The sequence below is a fragment of the Eurosta solidaginis genome, chromosome 5, assembly GCF_040869045.1.
Source record: "Eurosta solidaginis isolate ZX-2024a chromosome 5, ASM4086904v1, whole genome shotgun sequence".
Taxonomy (NCBI): domain Eukaryota; kingdom Metazoa; phylum Arthropoda; class Insecta; order Diptera; family Tephritidae; genus Eurosta; species Eurosta solidaginis.
In genome coordinates, this window is record NC_090323.1 from 44,699,726 (window position 1) to 44,714,263 (window position 14,538).

General features: G+C 36.5%; 1 protein-coding gene across 27 annotated transcripts in view; it reads right to left on the reverse strand.

The window, feature by feature from the left end:
* Nucleotides 1–14,538, reverse strand: part of GlcAT-P (Glucuronyltransferase P) — a 245,434-nt gene that overhangs the window by 157,996 nt on the left and 72,900 nt on the right. For 22 of the 27 annotated variants that reach the window (XM_067786413.1, XM_067786411.1, XM_067786405.1 and 19 more), the window contains one exon: nt 2,647–2,696. The exons of the other annotated variants lie outside the window; for them this stretch is intronic. The gene's annotated coding sequence lies outside the window, so the exon portion shown is untranslated. The remainder of the gene's footprint in view (nt 1–2,646; nt 2,697–14,538) is intronic. 27 annotated transcript variants of the gene reach the window in all.

Consider the following 14,538-nt stretch of genomic DNA (forward strand, 5'->3'; position numbering starts at 1 on the left):
CAGACAGGCAACGAACCCCAAACATAAAAGTAGCCCTACTGCGCACTAACACAAATACATAAATACTTACAACCATGTATTCGGTTGGATTCAACATGAATGAATACAAGTAACTATGCACTATGCAAGTTACACTCACACATACATAGTGCACACATACTATAAAACATATTCATTTAGTTCATTAACAAGCCCTCATTGGCACTTCAGCTTGTAATTTTTTTTCTTCTTTTTTTTAGCAAAAATTTTTATTGGCCCAACAAAATAAATACACTCTCGCTCACTGTTCACACTCACTTTTTTAGCCAACGGAGAAAATATTGACGTTTCCAGACCTGAACAGCTGGTTGCGTTATTTTTTGTTTGTTGTCGTGAAAATTTGATTCAAACAATTTTGTATGCCAATGTATGTTAAGTAAATATAGAAAAGTTCATAAAAATTCAATTAATAATGCAAGTTTTATAGTCTTATGTGTATGTGGGGAATTCCGTGCTAATTCATCCAACTGATGCATTTGGCATCACCGATTTCGCTTGATATTTCGACATATTTGTGTACCCTTTGGTACAATTTCTTATTATTTTTTATATATGTAAACATCTTTGCTCACGAGGAATCTATAAAGTAGGAGTAAGGTAAGTGCTTTTTTAAGCTAAATGTGTATGAGAGAGTAATGTGTGGGAGTAGTTGGGATGTAAGGCAAGAAAAAAAGAAAAAAGAGGAGGTAGGAAGGATAGACCGAAACCGAAGCCGTAGTCATATATAAAGTCGAATGGCGTGCTATCGAATTATTAACGTTATTCTATCGATAAGTTATGCGATTTTTATCGATGGATTATGGAAACGATGTACATTTCTAACTATTACGCTAGTAAACGGTTTGCTATCGGCATGTTGTCGACAAGGTATAGGTGAGTTATCGATTTGTTATCGAAGTGTTAAAAATTTCTTATCAATAACAAACGCTATCGATAACTTATTGTTTGTAGCGACACATCTTCGAATTTCCCAACGATTAACTATCGGTTTGTTATCAAAAAGTTCAATTGCTATCGAGCTGCCAATCGTAAAGATATTGATTCGTCATCGGCGTGTTATCGGTTTGTTAATGATTTGTTATCGTAATATAAATACCTTTAGCAACATTTTTTAAACTTATTTATCGATTATTTATAGGTTTGCCATTGAAAAGTTATCAGTTTTCATGAAAAAAGTATCAGATTGCCATCGAAAATAAATCGATTTATCTTCGGCCAGTTCGATCGGTGCGTTAAGAGTTTGCATTGAAGTGTTATAGGTGTATTACCGAAAATGTATGGGTGTGTTATCAACGCGTCGTCCAAAAGGTAGATATGAGCTACAGTTATGTTATAGAAGTGTTAACAATTTGTTATCGACAACAAAGCGATAAGTCCTCGATAATTTTTGTTACCGAAAATAAAATTTTAACACTTCTATAACAAAATATATCAAAAATATATCAAGATGTGCCAATTTGTTTTCGAAAGTTTGTCATCGACGCGTTATCGATATGTTATCGACCAATCATTTGTTTGTTATCGCCTTGCTATTTCTTTCAGCCAGTAAGGTTATATGATCTTTTGAAAATTTCTAATTCCTTCCTGTCTTGTTCTAGAAGTGTTGTCGCTGTTTTATCGACAAGTGCTTTATTATATCAGTATAAAACATTGAGCAGACCTGAATCTGATGGCAGAGAGATTCACGAAGTCAACTTCTCTTACAGGAGGGAGAAAAATAAGCAGCAGATAATTCAGTCAGTATTTGTGATTGGGCGAGCACACGGGAACAATTATGCAGGGATCGTACAAACAACCTGTAGTGAGCTCTGGTGCGAAGATGGAGCGATCGTCATTCACTCCGTACACAGAAATTGCTGCTGCTATTTTTGTTGTTATTACTAACATCGCAAAACCACTTCCAGATGGTTAAGTAGAAAAGGGGTTGCTTTTACCGGATATGAATACTTTTACGTTCCCGTATTGGTAACTTCTGGTACCATACTGACTGACGCGTGTGTTGTCTGTAATCTTCAGTCGCCTTTTACGTCGTTTTGCAGTAATGAGGAGGCTCGTTGAAGGTTTTGGATAGTTTAGCGATATTGATGGTCCTTTGCGCATATTAATTCTTAAAATTCCGGTACATAGCACCGTCAAAGTACTAGCCGGAATATCTAGCGAACGATATCACCTTTTACGAAAAGCTTGCAAAGTTGCGAAAGTAAGCCTCTTAAATCTTTGCATTTGAAGTGGGTCCAGCAGCGTAAGCTCCTATATACTAGAAAAGTCTAAAATTCGCTTCGGCTAATACGAAGGGTAGATGGCCGAAGATACTTCGTATGTTGAGATCACTGACCTCAAATATTACATTACGGGGTCTTTCTAGAAATAGTGATTACTGGAAATGTGAGCAGAATAGTCATTTGACCTCGGTATGCACGCTTAAACTAAACATCTTCTCAGACTTGCAGCAAGTTCAAATATTCACTTGGTGCTAATATGGAGATATAGTGAATAGTGATAGACGTAGTGAATTGATTTTCGTCTACGTGTGTACTTATTTGGAAGCGATAAAATTGGCATCGAACTGTTATGCTAACATTTCATTAAGGTAAATATTTCACTTACCTCGAATGTGCATTGCAAATTTATTGAGTAATCGGTTATCAAAAGAAATCCTGAAAAGGGGGTAATTTTTTTAGTTGAAATCGTAAGAAGGAAAGATTATAAAAAAAAAAAAACATATTCTATATTAGCCTAAATCTGAATGACTTTCTTTAGACAAGGTTATTCAATCAAAGCAGGAAGCGCATGATCAATAAATGCTAAGGTCGCTTGTGTTTGGGACTTTTTACCAACCGGGAACTTTTCGGATACGGATACTTTTCTGGATCTGGATATTTTTTCACAGCTGGATACTTTTTCGAATCCGGATACTTTTTCTGATTCAGGTCCTTTCTTACGATGGAATACTTGCCTGAAACCGGATCTTTTTTTGGATGCAGATACTTTTTCGGATGTGGGTACTTTTCAAAAATCAGATACTTTGTTTGAACCGGGCTTTTTTTATTAAGCCGTGCCATTCTTTCAGAGTCGTGTACTTGTTAGAACCTGGTCCTTTTTCATAACTGGCTATTTTTTTTTTACCGGGTACTTTTTAAGAACCCGGTTAATTTTTAGAACCGGGTACTTTTGTACCGAGTACTTTTTAACTACTACCGAGTACTTTTTTAAAACCGGTTACTTTTTTGAGCCGAGGGCTTTTTTGGGGCCGAGTAAGCCACTCGACCAACGAACGAACTTAAAGTGGTGGGATACACTAACACTCATCAGCCACTAACTCTTATTACAAGAAGAGTTACATACATACAAACAACCAAGAGAAGGTAATATAAGCGTTTTAACAAGATTGAAATTTTCGAATCGAAGGCCTATGAACAGGACAACGTCTGCCATTAAATAACATACTTCGGAGATATATGTACATATATGTACACACGAAGCATCTTTAGGATCACCACTGCGTATGAGCAACTATTTTTTAACAGCCGATAATAAATATTTTTGTGACATTATTTGTTAGTAGAAGAATTGGTTACAAAAATCTGAAATTCAGTTCTCATTTTTGAATTCTGCCTGATGTTTAGTATTTGTATGTTATACGTTTACCACAAGTACATATGTATGAAATTGTCACAACTAATGCCGTGCAATCAACGCTTAGCTTTTCTCGTCTGTGTATGCGACATTGCTAAATGCAAAAGACATTGCAAATAAATGCAGTTGCAGCCAGCTAAAGCATAATAAGGCATATGGTTTCAACATTTCCATTTAACTCATGTCATTCAAGCACTTGTCTACGCCAATGTAATAGCCAAGTCAACGCTAAGAGCCACAAACAACATTATACGTTTTTTTGCTGCTGGGATTGTTTAACGGTAGTTTGAATTTTTTGCGCGGTTGGTGAAAGTGACAGATGATTACTTCATGCACATTGCGGATTTTATACCAGTGTTCTAATATTTTTTTTTTTTTTGTACTGTATAAACTCTCGGTAAAGAGCAAATAGGATTGGTAGTTTGGCATGAAGTGATATATTTTACAAACTTCTTGAATCCTTCTTTGAAAATAGTTTGTCTGGAAAAAACTTGTAGAATATTTATAAATTACTGATGTGGAGTATTAAGACTATGAACATGCAACTCGATCCTCGAAACGTCTTTGGAAGCGGATGAAGCAGAGGAAGGGGCACCCCCTAATCCGCTGGAAGGACCAGGTGGAAAGCGATTTGAACTCCATTGGTTTTACTGATTGGCACCTGTTCGCAGAGAGAGGAGGCGCCTCGTTGGACGACCATAATTGTTTGAACGGTTAAGCGCCAATTAACGAATAAACGAGCACGTCTTACAATTTCTATTGAAAAGTGATTATTATTTCTTATTACCTGTTATTTTTTGGAACTGAATACTTTTTTAAACTTAGTACTTCTGTTCAAACGGTTATTTGTTACTATTTTGAAACCGACTACTTTTTAAAACGTGTTTTTTTTTTTTTTTGAAACGTACTTTTTGAAACAGCTTTTTTTAAGGCGGTACCTTTTTTGAAACCTGTAATATTTTTGTAATCGGTTCCTTTTTTTAAACCTGTTGCTTTATTTATCCGGTTACTCCATTTAAACCGGTTACTTTTTTTAACCCGGTTACTCTTTACGCCGGTCACTTTTTTAAACCGGTTACTTTTTTCAACCAGTTGCTTTTTTGAAACCGGTTACTTTTTGAAACAGGCTACTTTTTTGAAACCGGTTCCTTTTTTTAAAAACACCGATTACTTTTTTTAAACCGGTTGCTTTTTTGACACCGGCTAATGTTTTAAACCCCCTTACTTTTTTAAATCCACACACTTCTTTAATTCCGCTGCCTATCTTAATTACGCTTACTTTTTTATTTTTTATTTTTTCGAAACTGGCTACTTTTTCAAATCCACTTAATTTTTTAAATCCGGTTACTTTTTTAAATCCACATACTTTTTCCAATCCGCTTACTTTTTAATCTCGTTTTTCTTTTGAATCTGGCTAATTTTTAATACGTTTAATTTTTTTAATCCCGTTACTACTTTAAATCCAGTTACTTCTTTATATTCGGCTACTTTTTCAAAACCTGTTACTTTTTTTATCCCGTTGTTTTTTTTTAATCTAGCTAATTTTTAATCCGGGTTCTTTTTTAATCCGGTTACTTTTTTAATCCGGTTACTACTATAAATCCAGTTACGTTTTTACATCCGGCTACTTTTTCAAAACCTGTTTTTGAAGTCCTTTTTTTTCAAATTTGGTAACTTTTTTGTATCCTGTTAGTTATTTAAACTCGGTTACTTTTTTAAGTCCGGTTAGTTTTTTAAATCCGGCGACATTTTAAATTAAGTTATATTTTTAAATCCGGCTGCTTTTTAAAATCAGCTAACTCTTTTAAATCCGGTTACTTTTTAAAATCTGGCTACTTTTCAAACTCCGGTGGCTTTTTGAAATCCGGCTACTTTTTAAAATCAGGTAACTCTTTTAAATTCGGCTACTTTTAAAAATCCGGCCACTATTTGAAATTCGGTTACTGTTATAAATTCAGTGGGATTGATTGTGGATAAGCAAGAGTTTTATCTATTACAGAACCCAGATCGAAGTTGATCTAACGCGCGTCTCCCTGGTGATGTAGCTTTCCTCTACAACGAGTACAGCGTATTTGACTTTAGAAACGGGGTTCGTCGGGCAGTTCGTGTCATAGAGGTCTAACTCCTTTTTGTGCGTATCACTGACGACCTCTTTCTGCTTTTCTTCCACATACGGCTAAGCTCTCAGGTACCGTATTTCCTCATAATGCTTACGAAAATTACTACTTTAGTACCTGGGAGGCGGGCCTCTTCAGTTATATTTCTGTTGCGATGCCCAGGCCTCTGCGTGTTCTACAAAAATTGTTTGTTAAGTGTATCGTTTATAGAATCGCTTATTTTTATGGAACCGCTTACGTTTGTGTAATGGGTACCTTTTGTGTAGCCGTTTATTTACGTGCAACGGGTTACGTTTATAAAGGTGGTACGACTTGTTGATGTTAATGACCACGAGTCCTGAACTATGCACATTCGACATGGTCGGTCTGGGGCATTGCATTGTTGGAAAAGAATCCTCGATGGTAAATTTCTAATGTTTCATATGTTTATGTGTTTGTATATAAAATTTTGTGAACGTGCACTCATCGTTCCATTCACTTCCAGTTCCTGCTATTTATTATCATCGCAACTGTAACATTGAATGTCATCCAAATGCCTAGGCTGTTGCAACATTTGTTCTGCTTGACAATGGTTTAATAGCAACGCACACCACTTAACATCAGCTGGCTCGTTGTCTTTTAACACAATTTTTACTTACTTGGCTTACAATGAGGTAATCTTTAGACAGATGAAAATTGTGGCTAGAGTGCATGAAGCAGCAGTTAGCGCTAGAAGCTAAGCCAGCTTTCAATGTTTTAGTTGGTTTTAAGCAAATGAGGTTTCAGTTGTCATTTAACCAGAACAGCTGTTTATGTGGCTAGTTTATTTTAGTTATTGTTGTGGTTATGTTGTTGTAAGTATTATTGTAAATCTTGTTTTCCTTTTTGTTGTTCATGCTGTTGTAAATTTTGTTATTGTGGCTACTTTGCAACCTGCCATTAAAGTTGATTAAAAACTGTATGCATATAATTTACATACACAACTTTATCGAGTATATGTCTATGTATTTGTGAGTATGCCTGAATGTAAACCCAAACAATGGATGCGTCAGCAATTTCACCCTTTGACATTTGTTCATGCAATCATTTAATTACGATAATGTATTATATTTTAAGCTTGAAGTGCATTTAATTGGATGGAAATTGAATTGGAATATATTAATATTTATAATTATGATTTCACATAAGTGAATTTTTATAAACTATTTAAGGACAAGAGGATATTGATACGCCCTAGCGGCAGAATTGGAGGTGAAGTCGATTCAAAAGGCCTACACCCCTAACTCTCCTTCAGACAAACCAATCATTGTAGCGTTTTCCAGGCAGAAGTTTCAGAAATCATGGAAGCTACATTTAGATAAGGGATGCTAAAATATAACAATTAAGGAAAGATCCCTCTTACGGAGGGTGAGAAGCTCTCGCGATCTCTTCCCCTTCCATTGTGGCCATTTGAGTTTTGCCGTGTGGCATCTATCATGATGCTTCCATCAGTAGAGCCTCCTTTATCTTGGGCTTGCAGGTGGAGAGCGGCATGACCAACCTCTTCCAGGATAACGAAAGTGGAAAGCAGGTACCCTTTCTTGCAAGCTCATCCACCATCTCATTACCTGGTATGCCCTTATGTCCCGGAACCCATACCAGATGCAGAGTAAACTGTTCTACCATCACGTTAAGTGATCTGCGACAGCCTATTACAGTTTCAGAAATTAGCTGTGACAGAGTCAAGGGCTTTCAGTGCTGCTTGACTGTCTGAGAAAATATAAATGTGCTTCTGAGAGACTGCCTCCTCCCACAGCATCTTGTGTAGCCGCAAGCTCAGCCGCTACAGTGATCCGGAAGGCGAAGCGATCTTTGTATCTCCAATCGTTCCGAATAGACACCCCCCCCCCCCCCCCCGACCCTTTTATCCAGTTTAAATCCATCTGTGCAGATCTGAATGCTGTTAGTGGGCCAATCAGGGTCATTCACCCAGTGTTCCCTCTCAGGGATTAATATCTCGTATCCCTTGTTAAAGTTGGTATGTGGTTTGCAGAAATCTGTCCATTATGGTGTGCAGAATCTGTCGAGAATTTCAGTATGTTTGCAGTGAGACCATGTGGTCAATTTCCTCAGCCTAATGGCTGCACATGCTGCATATTTAACGCCTACTGTATCTTTGGGTAGTAGGTTCAGTATTACATTCATAGTCTCCGTTGGCGTTGTGCGGATGGCACAGGGAGTGGGACTCAAACCCAAACTTCTGCAATAATCAATCAGTTTACAAATAGACTCGACAAAAGCCGCATCTTTCCGTTGTACAAATTCATCAGGGTTGCCGTTTGGATACATTTATAATGAGTGGATACAAAGATACAAAAAATTCAAATGGATACATTTTTTTGCTGGAATGTTTAATTAAAGCTTGAAAACTATCGCGAATGTTCGGTTCGCACTTCAAAAAAATTTAGAAGTATGCAGTTTTCAGACACATTCAATTTTAAAATTATATCTTTTCTTTTTATTCCAATATCTAAACTGAAAGCATTCAAATATTTCTCGGAATTATCAGAACCTTTTTGGTCGTGGTCATATGTTTTTTTCCACGACGTATAAACCAAATGCGATTTTTCTATAAAAGTATTTAAAACAAACATCTTAACATTCTTTCCAGAATACAGCTACAAACTGCATAAGATAATAGAAGTTCTGGCTAAAATATTTAAAATTTTCGTGACGGTTATTCAAACTTTTATTTCTATTTCCGACCTTTAACCATCATTTAGGTACTAGGAACGATTCCAGAACGTTTTGAAACTATTTTGGAATCGCTTGGACATTATTTTGTGATTATTATACTCAGTTGAGCAGAGCTCACAGAGTATATTAAGTTTGATTGGATAACGGTTGGTTGTACATATATAAAGGAATCGAGATAGATATAGACTTCCATATATCAAAATAATCAGGATCGAAAAAAATTTGATTGAGCCATGTCCGTCCGTTAACACGATAACTTGAGTAAATTTTGAGGTATCTTGATGAAATTTGGTATGTAGGTTCCTGAGCACTCATCTCAGATCGCTATTTAAAATGAACGATATCGGACTATAACCACGCCCACTTTTTCGATATCGAAAATTTCGAAAAACCGAAAAAGTGCGATAATTCATTACAAAAGACCGATAAAGCGACGAAACTTGGTAGATGAATTGAACTTATGACGCAAAATATAAAATTAGTAAAATTTTGGACAATGGGCGTGGCACCGCCCACTTTTTAAAGAAGGTAATTTAAAATTTTGCAAGCTGTAATTTGGCAGTCGTTGAAGATATCATGATGAAATTTGGCAGGAACGTTACTCTTATTACTGCATGTACGCTTAATAAAAATTAGCAAAATCGGAGAAGGACCACGCCCACTTTTAAAAAAAAAATTTTTTTAAAGTAAAATTTTAACAAAAAATTTAATATCTTTACAGTATATAAGTAAATTATGTCAAGATTCAACTCCAGTAATGATATAGTGCAACAAAATACAAAAATAAAAGAAAATTTAAAAATGGGCGTGGCTCCGCCCTTTTTCATTTAATTTGTCTAGGATACTTTTAATGCCATAAATCGAACAAAAATTAACCAATCCTTTTGAAATTTGGTAGGGGCATAGATTTTATGGCGCTAACTGTTTTCTGTGAAAATGGGCGAAATCGGTTGATGCCAAGCCCAGTTTTTATACACAGTCGTCCGTCTGTCCTTCCGCATGGCCGTTAACACGATAACTTGAGCAAAAATTGATATATCTTTACTAAACTCAGTTCACGTACTTATCTGAACCCACTTTACCTTGGTATAAAAATGAACGAAATCCGACTATGACCACGCCCACTTTTTCGATATCGAAAATTACGAAAAATGAAAAAATGCCATAATTCTATACCAAATACGAAAAAAGGGATGAAACATGGTAAGGTAATTGGATTGTTTTATTGACGCGAAATATAACTTTAGAAAAAACTTTATAAAATGGTTGTGACACCTACCATATTAAGTAGAAGAACATGAAAAAGTTCTGCAGGGCGAAATAAAACACCCTTAAAATCTTGCCAGGTATTACATATATAAATAAATTAGCGGTATCCAACCGATAATGTTCTGGGTCACCCTAGTCCACATTTTGGTCGATATCTGGAAAACGCCTTCACATATACAACTACCACCACTCCCTTTTAAAACTCTCATTAATACCTTTAATTTGATACCCAAATCGTACAAACTCATTCTAGAGTCACCCCTGGTCCACCTTTATGGCGATATCTCGAAAAGGGGTCCACCTATAGAACTAAGCCCCACACCCTTTTAAAATACTCATTAACACCTTTCTTTTGATACCCATATTGTACAAACAAATTCTAGGGTCACCCCTGCTCCACCTTTATGGCGACATCTCGAAACGGCGTCCACCTATGGAACTAAGGAATACTCCCTTTTAAAATACTCATTATCACCTTTCTTTTGATGCCCATATTTTACAAACAAATTCTAGAGTCACCCCTGGTCCACCTTTGTAGCGATATTCCGAAAAGGTGTCCACCTATAGAACTAAGCCCCACACCCTTTTAAAATACTCATTAACACCTTTCTTTTGATACCCATATTGTACAAAAAAATTCTAGGGTCACCCCTGGTCCACCTTTATGGCGATATCTCGAAACGGCGTCCACCTATGGAACTAAGGATTACTCCCTTTTAAAATACTCATTAACACCTTTCATTTGATACCCATATCGTACAAACGCATTCTAGAGTCACCCCTGGTCCACCTTTATGACGATATCTCGAAACGGCGTCCACCTATAGAACTAAGGCCCACTCCCTTTTAAAATACTCATTAACACCTTTCGTTTGATGCCCATATTGTGCAAACGCATTCTAGAGTCACCCCTGGTCCATCTTTACGGCGATATCTCGAAAAGGCGTCCATCTATAGAACTTAGGTCCACGCCCTTTTAAAATACTCATTAATACCTTTCATTTGATACCCATATTGTACAAACAAATTCTAGGGTCACCCCTGGTCCACCTTTGTGGCGATATCTCGAAACTGCGTCCACCTATGGAACTAAGGATTACTCCCTTTTAAAATACTCATTAATACCTTTCTTTTGATACCCATATCGTACAAACGCATTCTAGAGTCAACCCTGATCCACCTTTTTGCTATATCCCTAAATGGCGTCCACCTATAGAACTATGGCCCACTCCCTCATAAAATACTCTTTAATGCCTTTCATTTGATACACATGTCATACAAACACATTCCAGGGTTTCCCTCGGTTCATTTTCCTACATGGTTATTTTCCCTTATGTTGTCACCATAGCACTCAACTGAGTATGTAATGTTCGGTTACACCCGAACTTAACCTTCCTTACTTGTTTTTTTTTAATAATTTTCGGACCATTTTGGAAATGAGTCAAGGATCAATAATATTGTTGTATTATTAGGATTATGCAAGACCATTTCGGAACTGCTTCGAGATGATATCATCAAATTTTTTTAAGTATTGTTTTCGGCACATTTCGGGGTTGTTTTTGATATCGTTTGTAGATACATTCGGGTTTGTTTTCGTTATTAGATAGCCAGTATTATCACATTTTTATGATTATTTTTTTATTGCTTTTGGAATCAAGTTTTTTAAAGTGTACGTAATTATAGCTCGTGAATTCTTTAAGTTTGGCGTATATTTTTAGTGAGAAAAATTCCGTGATTGGTTTGCCAGTCAGTTTATTCAAATGATTGTGTTTTTATATATAAATAGCTTTAAGCATGAAAATACAGACTTATATAATTAAATAAACTCCCTCAATATTTTGTTCTTCTCTTATCGAATTTAATAGCCAGTACCTGGGCGACCGAGCTTTGCTCGGCAACGTTTCGTTGTGCTGAAAAATCTTTCTAAAAGTAATCTGTGAGAAATTGCAATTATTCATTTAAAAGAAAATAATTTAAAATTAAGTCGAATCATGGTACGATTTTTTACGAAGATTTTTAATTTTAATGTTCTCCTTTAAAGCTTTAATAGAATATGAGTAAGTAGAGTACTATTTCGTCTAACTATCCAAACCCTAAATGGCAACCCTAATCAAAAATGTCCCTATTGTAATGCGGATTGAAATACCATTCGTTTGATACCCAATCGGCATATCTCATGCATTTCTTTTTAATTTCGAATAGGTGGCAAACCTAAATGATAGACCTACTCAAAAATGTCCCTATTGCAATGCATAGTGAAATACCTTTCGTTTGATACCCATATCGGCATATCTCATGCAATTTTTTTTTTTATTTCGAAAAGGTGGCAACCCTAAATGGCAACCCTACTAAAAATGTCCCTATTGTAATGCGGAGTGAAATACCTTTCGTTTGATAGCCATATCGGCATATCTCATGCAATTTTTTTTTTATTTCGAAAAGGTGGCAACCTTAAATGGCAATCTACTCAAAAATGTCCCTATTTTAATGCGGAGTGAAATACCCTTCGTTTGATACCAATATCGGCATATTTCATGCAAATTTTTTTTTAATTTCGAATAGGTGGCAACCCTACACAAAAATGTCCCTATTGTAATGCGGAGTGAAATACCTTTCGTTTGATACCATATCGCCATATCTCATGCATTTTTTTTTAATTTCGAATAGGTGGCAACCCTAAATGGCAACCCTAACCAAAAATGCTCCTATTGTAATGCGGTGAAATACCTTTCGTTTGATACCCATATCGGCATAGCTCATGCAATTTTTTTTAATTTCGAATAGGCGGCGGCCCTAAATGGCAAGCCTAACCAAAAATGTCCCTATTGTAATGCGGAGTGAAATACCTTTCGGCACGGTGGCAACCTTGTGAGACGTTCTGAGTGGCAACACCTAGGTAGAAAGTCTTAGAAGGTGATACATTATCTCTGTGCCAAATTTCATTTAAATCGGTTCAGCCGTTCCCGAGATCGTTCGGCTATACAAACAAACAAGAATTGCCCGTTTAAAGTAATAATAAGATAGCAACCGCAATTATTATAAATTTTAAAAACAATTGTATAGCTCTTTCGCGCACACATACATAGATTTTACAGTTCATTGCCTTGAAAGCTTTCAACAATTTTTATCTGCACATGCACGCACACACAGTAAGTGAACTCTAATAATGTGTTTTTGTTGTAACATTAAATTTCATGTTCACACCAATTACACAATACAAGCGCCCGCCCACCGATACTTGATAAAGAGTATGAACATGTTTGCCATCACACACACACACACACTAACATGCATATACGAGTATGCAATGCTATTAACATTTTTGCATAATATTTAATGTTTAGGTGTATGAGTAAATAATATAAGTACATATGTGTGTGTACAATGCATATGAAGAATTTTCCGTTTTTCCACCTCAACAAGCAGCAACACCCAACAACACAAATTACAAATACAATGCATAATTGTAGGAATGTAAACAATGGGTGTGTGAGACAAGCGATACTTTAAATGCAAAAGGAAGAGATGCCAAAGGGTCACATAAATACGTCTAAATGACGTGCATAGCACGATCCGTGTGCTGAATTACAATAGCATGTGTGTATGTATGTATGCATGTACTAGCTATGTTACGGAAGTGAGGTTACCGGAACTGGAACTGCAATCGTATTTTACTAATTTGGTGTATCGGCATCGAAATCAGAGTCGAAATCGAATATACATCAGCGAACAGGAAAAAAAACAGCATTTTTTTTTTTCAAATTACGTAAGTTAAATTCTTTTTTAATTTTCGATATTTTAAGAAACAATTCCTATGAATTTGGTTAACAGAAAATGTAAAAACCAATATCGAAAAAGTTTTCGAAAAACTCGAGAATTCGAAAAAATTTTACGTCATAATGTCTACGTTCTTCTCTTGCCATTTTGGTTTAAGGCTGTCGCGGTGCTCTTCAGCCTCGTCCGCTTCTTGCATATTGCGATTGTTATCCTGTAAACTTTTTTTTCCAGTGGCGTAAATGCTAAGTTGGATGCTCTTTGCAAGACCCACACACCAGTTTACTGTTTCTTCACCTCTACCTGCTTTGCTGTGATGTCTGTGTGCTCTTTGTGTCTTCTGTTTTGAAGCTTTTGAGTTCCTTTTCAAGCTCATCTGCTTCTAGCGTGTTAGGATTGTGGCCCTTGGGGCTTCTTTGCCTCAGTCGCAGATAATTTTTGAACATTTTCTCAAGCCGCGTGAATAGCAAATCCTCCGCCTGCTTGTTTATTTGGCAGATGTAGAACTGATCTTCCTCCGTAGGCCGAGATACAATAAGTACCTTCGAATTCTGTGTCGGTATATTCGTGTTCTTCCTCTGCAAAGGCACAGCGTATTATCCAACTTCATCACGCATGGTATCCATACTTTGACTTCGGGTATCCTAGGATCTGCGCTTTCGTGTCTTATCTTGGAGGATTGGAACGAATTAGTATAGCCACCACAAGCTGGCGATCGTCGCACGTTATCATTTTTTTAATTATACCACCTCCTTGAATCGAAAGTTGAAGAGATTTAATTGGTTCTTCCTGATTATGTTGAGCATTAATTTTATGAGCTCCTTTTCTACAGATTTTGCACCTTTCAGAAGAAATCTGTCCGAAAGGAATGTTTCGATCAACCAGCGCTACAGTCTGTGACTGCTTCGCCACATCGCTCTTCCTCTCAGGAACAGCCAGAGTCTTAGCACTACCTTCCTTTGTCTTCTCTCCTTCTTCAAGGTCGGTT